Source organism: Pterocles gutturalis, unplaced genomic scaffold (genome assembly GCF_000699245.1).
Source record: "Pterocles gutturalis isolate BGI_N339 unplaced genomic scaffold, ASM69924v1 scaffold31100, whole genome shotgun sequence".
Classification (NCBI taxonomy): Eukaryota; Metazoa; Chordata; class Aves; order Pterocliformes; family Pteroclidae; genus Pterocles; species Pterocles gutturalis.
The window spans coordinates 15,920-24,023 of NW_010146822.1; the positions used below are offsets into that span (position 1 = coordinate 15,920).

Consider the following 8,104-nt stretch of genomic DNA (forward strand, 5'->3'; position numbering starts at 1 on the left):
GCCAATGAACTGCTGAGGGAATTCAGCAGATACCTTTGCAGCTGTGAAGCCAAGAGCTCAGCAGAAGACAAAAAAATAGATAAACAAACCAAGCAACCATGCACACAATATCTTCTGGAGAAATGGTAAAGCTCCCAAAGCCATCTGCGCTTTAGAAAAAAGAAATAATTAATGAACTGTATGTATACAGTTGCTGATATGACTGTCTCAACACAGGTCTGAATACCAAGGCTCTAGCGGGAGATCTGCAAGCAGACCTTTGCTCTTGTGTAAGTTCCAGCATCTGAGATAAATGCATCAACCAAGGAAAGGGTTGGATATTTAAGCTGTGGATCCAGAATCTGTTCCCTATGCAATAGATGTCCTGCAGGTGCCACAGGAACCCTAATAACCCATGCTTCTTACAAAAATGTTGAACAGTCTGATGGAAGGATATCAGAGATCAGTATTTCACCTGAAGTACTTATTCACTGTTATTTCAGAAAGAACATGACTGGTAAAAAAAACCATATTTGTTTACCAGTAACACTGCCATGTTTACAAACCAGCTGTCTACAAGGAACAGCTGAGAGGCTCCACCACAGAGAAGCTATGCTACAGAGCCCCATTCATCATGAAAACCATCAAAATGAAATCCTGAATAGGTGTTCAGATGCAGTACTGCTTTTAAATGTTCATGTTAGTCCAAAATAAGGAGCAGTGATGGATCACATTCTTGCTCATACACAGATAAACCTGGTCCATTCAGTCAGTGCATGCACCACCAAGAACTTAGATCCCACAATCAGGTGATAGAACTGCTTCACAAATTCGTACGGAGTTACAGAGCCATTCAGAAGAGCCCAGTAAATTTTTATAGTACATTCACTTATAAGCAGTAGTTCCCAAACAGTGAGGGAGAGAGAAGAATATTTTAGGTGAAGACAAGCATGGAGCCCAAGAAAATTAGCTTTGTAAGACCTGTGCTGAATATGTGTGAAATTCCCACTTGAACTGGTCTGAGGAGCTGCAGATGGGCTAAGCTGAGGGACCCAGAAGGCAACGGTAACATCCCTGCTGCAGGGACACTGAGTTACTCTGAACACTGCTGGCTTTTCAAGAGGAAAGTACTGAACCACTCCGTTCAGAAGTAGCACCATTATTTCAGACAGAGACAAACCCCCCTCTGTTACTAGTGCAATTATTTAGATGCTAGTGATAATGAGTACAGCTGAGACTGCAGCTAGTAGTAACGCCCTGGTTAAAAGAAAAAAAAAAACAAAAACCAAAAAACTAAACTTTAGCCTCAATACTTACAAGCTATATGCTAAAAATCTATTTTTAATCAAGAGTTATAGTATAAGGCTGAGAAACCTAAAATTCTAGGGACTCTTCCAATTATGGTGTCTATGGCTGCAACCACGATCTAGAGTTTAGTATTTTTGTAATGCACTTCAGTCTAGGGGTTGCTACTGGTTTGGTTTCCGACTTGGTCTCGGTCACCCCATTTCATTGGTTACTATGGTCAGCTACAGTTTTTTTTCCACGAGGACCAATTCTGCGAGGGGCAGCAATGGGTGTCTGCAACTGCTGCATTACTGTAGATAACCTAGACTCAAATGAAGAACTACGAGCAGATGTGTGGTCAGACTTCTCACAGTTTTCCTTGCCCCATTGCTCTGTGTTCACCTGTGCTTTTGTGCCGTATGGTGACTTATCAGTGGGTGGAGGCGGAGCTCTTCTTTTCTTTCGTCTGCCATCATTAGGACTCGCAGTATCTCTTTTTGAGCCTGGATGCATGTTTTTCTGAACAACCATCTCATGAGATCCATCAAAGAGTGAAGTCCATAAGGAAGACGCAGAATCTTTTTGCTGGCCCAGCAGGAACTCACCATCACTCTCTTCGATTTTTCGTTGTATGGTATCAGCTAAGCCCTCATGTTTCGCTGGAGAATCAATGCCTGGAAGTTTAAGGGACAGCAATTAACTCAGATTAAAATGCTACCAATTATTGTACTGCTACCTGTTTTGTTATCACTATTCAGAATACAAAACTGTATTAAATATGTCTCATGAAGCCTGGACTACTGTTAAAAGAGTATTGATGGGTGAAATGACTAAGATTACAAATGCTTTCAAAGACAGGACTGAGGTGACAGGAGGGAACTGTTTTCGTGACAGCTGGCATTGAGGCAACAGGGTAGGCACTGATATTTCTTTCCAAATAAAAGTACAAAAAATAATGTACTACTAGGAAACCTACATATATTAGATATCAAACATATTTTGTTGTATAGTGCTTTGAAAATTTCCTTTCACAGAAGGCCCACAAAAAGTCTATGACTAAATATTCTTGTGCTTCCAGTCTGCAGAAAATGGGACATCTTTACCTATATCATTTTTCTTTCTGTGATTTGAGACTCTTGCCCCATTTCTTATTCCTCATATTGAGCTTTTCTATGTATACTGCAGCAATACTAGCCTCTAAACTAGCAGCGATATCTTTTCTAACATGCAGGCCACATGTTAATGGTTTTCAACACATTTTTAAACACAGGGATTTACCGATTAATGCTGTAAATAAGCAGGAAAAAACTGGTATATTAAGAGTGAAACAGAGTTTGTGTCCTGCTCCTCACTGATGTACTTGAGTATCAGCAGAATTAATGCTACAATGTTACCTTTGTAAAAGTTACATATAGTTGATTTACTGCCTTTCTGCTCTGCATTCATAAGCTCAGACAGGCCTCTCTTGACTGTTCAGTGCTCTGGTGCACAGTAACTCAATGACCCACCCGGCATTTTGACCATCTTCTCACTTCCAATCTCAAGCAGCAAGCAGTCAGGCATTTATACTTGTACAGTGTTTCTCAGCCAATACTGCATTGGATCCATTAAAACAAAGTGACCTACTTTTCCTAGTCTGTAAATATTATTTCTGTAACGAAACTATTAAAATAATCCTCCTGTATACTATTTTGCTCTGTAAAAACAGAAGTCTCAAATACATGCTAGATAGATTTTCCAAGCATATTTTTCAACATCATCACCAAAGACGAAATAATTAGGTAAGTTATGTTAGGTAAGCCTTTAAATAGCTTTAAGAACAGCAAATTAATTTCATACAACTAGTAAAAGACATGATTGGTTTGCAAACCAGACTATTTTATCTTTACAGTTCCTGAGCTTTACACTACTTGTACGATGAATGTTTATTTCTAGTGACAGCTTTTGTGAATGCGTTCAGGGTTCCCTAGTTACAGTCCAGATTGCACTTTTTGGCTGAAGGTATAAAAATGTATTCATTATTTGTGCTAATTCAAATTCAGATTTAATATGAACTCCTTGGTATGCAATTATGTTGCTATTTCATTGTCTGAATTGCCCTTGAAAAATTCAGTGTTTCAACATCAACACCAGAAGCCATCTGAATAGAGACAATGTTGTTTCTGTTACCCTGCAACTTGAAAAGACAAATCCCACTTACTCATATCATGGTAGACAGAGGTCACTTCTTTTGTCAAGAACAAAGGTGGTTTCCGTGGTGACATAATCTCAATTTTCATAAGTTCTTCACAACAATGTTTCCACTGGCCTGAGAGAGAAAAGAGAACAATGAATGGAACTTAAACACTTCAACTTGAAAAAAATTGAAGTTATTAGGTTGTGTTAGGAAACCATCTCCAAAGCAACGCTACACAGTAAACGTTTACTTTTGTTTAACTGGAATGTTCAGGACGCATTTGTATTTTCAACTCTGTTCTCATTCTAACTCTATGCGCAAAGATCATAAGATACTACCTTTAATTTAAGCATCCCAGCAGTACTCTTATACTGTGAAGGTTAAATATCATAATTTGCCTTCAAATCCCCAAACACAGTATAAATTCACCAGAAAAAAAAAAAAAACCTAAAAAAACCCCAAACCTCGAGTTAGGGAAGCTTTATGAAGTTATTGGGGGCAACCTCCAATATACTGGAAGCTGAATGTTACACAACTATGTTACAACATTATAGTAAAGGAATGTTCTGTCTTGAATAGAGGATAACTTGCCTTTTATCTGTTAGCAGACAAGGAAACCTCTTTTTCTATTACTAGGTTTTAACCTTAAGGAAAATAAGACACAGTAAAATTACTTTGTTCATACCAATCATTCCAAGTTTTCTGAGAACATTAATTTTAAGAGAATTTTAGAACCTGGGAAGAAAAAAGGCATTTAAATACCAAGTGACCCATTTTTTCTGAACCTAAGGAAAATGTCTCCAAAGAATCCATGGGTATTCTATCTATAATGAATAAGAAGTAGTTCTTTTACCCCACTCTATAGCTAATCTAAAGAGGATGCCCTAGTTTTTGCTTGGTGTGTTTCTTTAATTTAGATGAAGCCTTTTCTCATTGCAGATCAGAGGTAGAAAGGACTAGAAATATGAACTACAATATCTAGTTTCCACAACCTCAATTCACTGATTTTATTGGTGTGGCCTCTGACTAAAGGCTGCTATTTCACTAATTGACCTGGTTCCGTTTTCTGCCCTGATGAAAATGACTATCAGGAACCAACTATACCTTGTCAATGACAGCATAATAACTGAGAGTTCTTCTTTACTCTTAATAAACCTGTGAGCCAAACTACTAAAGCAGAGGAAAAAGACAAAGACAAATTCATCTATATAGTTCTTATATATAAATATTTCTTAAATATTAAATATTTAAATATTTCTTCAAATATTTATATATTTGGTATTAAACAAGCAACACTGTATACTACTTCAATACTGTTTCACTGTTTTACACCAATAAATGATTTTCTTCTCTCATGTAAGAACAGAGTTGTTCCAGAGGTTAGCCAAAGGTTCAGGGTATCAATTTATCATCTCATTTATATCATCTCTTACAAAGCCTCAGGTACAGGTTTCACCAGGTTTGAATAAGCAGTGTGTATTTGCATGACTAGACTGGAGTGTGGCTAGCTGAGCATATATACCCCTGTGACAAGGGGTACCAAAACATTAGAATTACCAACAGAATAAAGTAATCCCTATTGCAACAAATTGCAATTTAATTAATCCATAATACTGCTGAGCAAGGAAATCCAATATACGTGTGCCTACTTGCAAGGGCTGACTGAATCTGCACCCTCGCCAAGGCCCCGCATGAATCCAGCATCTCACCACTTCCCACTGGGGCTTCCAGGCCCAAAGGTTTCATACTTGCAGAATCTCACCAAACCAACACACCACTGGTAGGATGCCCAGGCAGAGGTGGACTCTTCCTGCTACAGTGGAGGAAGAGATGGTGAGAATTTAGCAGTCCTCAAAATGAATTATCCAGAACACTGCTAAAAGAGAGCAGCTTCTTTTGAGATTGATTAACATATTCTGCTTCTGGTTTCCTGCAAAAACCCAGGCTGAACACGTGGACTTTGGTTTAGTCAAATATTTGCCTTCCAACAGCTTAGACCACCACTCAATATTATCCTGAAGAACATTTTTCTTCTCTTCGTTGCAAACAAAGGCTTATGAGGCAATTCCAGTTCATATTGTTCAAAGATCCCTTTGATGTTACATAACACCCCACTCGGAGGGCATGCTGCCAGCGCTGCCTGCTTACTTACTCAGATCGTAAAAGTGCTGCCAGAAAGCCTCCATCCACTTATGGAGTTCTTCCCTACTGTCAGTAGCAAAAAGTTGCTTCACAGCCTCTCCAGACACGGGGTTGATAACAGAGAAGTTATTAGTTCTTCTCTTGGAGTCCTTATCCACAGCTCGAATTCTGGTTTCCTAGGAACGACAAACTGTGGTAATGAGTTACTGCTTCAGCTCCACACTGGCATCACCTTATGGCCAATGACAGTGTAAAGGAGGTATCATTTGGCTTTTTATCTAATCCAGATTGATATTTTTTTTTAAAAAAGGAACCACTGTCAAGAATTGCTTATAAAAATATTTTCTTATAAAACTATTAAAATGAGATAAAATACAAAAAGTAAGGGAATGGAGCACAATTATTGCAGTGTAGTTCTGAATTACAGAATGTACATTCTATGTTTCACCTCTATGCCTTCACCAGCTCATCTCACACAGCTCGTTCTTCTCCACAGTAGTTTAGTGAATAATCTAAAATATCAGCAAGCAGCTCCTTTTCTCTGAACTCTTCAGCTGGACAACCACATTGTTACAGCTCCTATTTTTTAGGTCTCCTACTGTACTTCTGCAGGCCACTGTTTATGCCATGTATTCTAAACTTGTATCTATTTTATGTTCATCTTAGTGAATCAGGACATTCAGGGCTAATAACATAGTGACAGGAAATTTTAAAAGAAATTTATCTAGTCCACATTTAAAGGAACATATGTAGCAGTAACCCATACAGTTCTGCTAGAACAAATCTCCAGTATAAAAATAATTTTGCTCTAATACAAAAAAAATCCATTTGTAATTTCAAAATGGACATTTTAGTTTTGACTTGATGAGGGAGAGCTACATAGAAACAATTAAAAGTATATATGAGAAGAATATAACAAATCTATCAAATTTCTTCAGCTAATGTTAGAAAGGCTCTCAGATTACACATCAGCACTGTTACAGACAATGTTTCCCCTTCTGTTCAGGGACGTAGTTCAATTGATTTTTGTCATCTAGACTAGATCAAGTGGTATTTTCATAGTATGTAGTTTCTTTGTTATGGCATTACTACAATAAAAAAAGCACTTACCCAAGTAAAAAAAAAAATTTTTTTCATGTGTAAAGCACTGAAAACACAACTGAAATATTTCCAGAACACATCTAGTCAACATTGCTGCTCATCACAACATGATGAACAAATTAAAACAATTAACATTACTTTATTTACAAAATTAAAAGCAGAAACCTCAGAAATATCTTTGCATATACAATTCAACCTGACTGAAAAAGCAATGGTGTGTTACAACACTGGTCTTAAAAGGGTTTTCAGCATATCCATTAGAGCAGCATAATCCCAAATTCTGATGGGACAACAAGTCTGGGCACCAGGGAACCAGCCAGCACCCTACAGCTGGCTGGCCCCAGAGCCTGGCAGGACACGAGACTGCCTATCACACGTTAAGACCATGCAGTGCCCTCCTGCTGCACAAGGGTGTCCCCAAGCATGGGGAATGCCCCAGGTTTCGAGGAAAGCCAACAGCCACAGCCAGGGTTGTGTCTGAACATCTTCTCTCTGGACGGACAGTGAATCTGACCGCAGAGGTGAGCTCGGGGCATTCCTCAAAATACAGTGGGGACAGATCAGCCATGTTCCTTTTTGCACAATTCAACCAAATGTCAAACATCTGCTAAAAATGTCAAATATACACCTACAGAAATTAAGTTTACATATGGGATCCCATGGGGATAAGCCTAGTTCTGATACTCAGAAAACCAAAAAATATTCCACAGAACATTCCCCAGATTTTAAATGCATTACTGAAGTAACTATTTGAAATACCAGCAGCTGCTTGTAGCATATCTGATGGATATGCTCATTTAAATTCTTCTGTCTAAAAATAGGAGATGAAGTAATTCATCCATAAGTGCTCTATATCCCATTAACTCAGGTAACCATAGATACCAGAAAAAATTAAATCAAATAGATTAACATTTGACAGGTAGGAACTTCAAGCATACCATACACACAAGTTTATTTAATGATGCTCGCTGTGGGTTTTATCCCACAACTATGGTATTATTCAAAGGAGATAAATTCTCGAGTAACAGTCTGATGCTTGAATATTTAGAGGGGTGATACAAGATGCCTTTAGAGCAATGGGCTGATGAATTTACCAAGCTTGGGTAAATTACACTACATGCCCAGTTCCATCTGAAAAAAACAAAACAAAAAACAAACAAAAACCACAAAAAACCCCAACCAAAAAATCCACAAAACACTAACAAAAAGGTGTCTTAAGGTACCATGTTATAGTAATGCTCAACCTTTCACGGCCTTACAGACAAAACCCAACTCTTCTCCAGCTATTGTAAAGACCAGAACAATCAGTGGATCGGAACAGGAAAAACTGAGTTCAGTCATGAACTCAAATGACTCTTTTGGCGAAGCTGAAGCCACTCTAATGTCTGATATCCAGGGGGTCGCCTAAGCTGAGACAGT

At 38.2% G+C, this 8,104-nt stretch overlaps 1 pseudogene; it reads right to left on the reverse strand.

Annotated features, from left to right (window-relative positions):
* Positions 1 to 1,386: 1,386 nt before the first annotated feature.
* LOC104470823 lies at positions 1,387 to 5,816 on the reverse strand (annotated as a pseudogene).
* Positions 5,817 to 8,104: the final 2,288 nt, after the last annotated feature.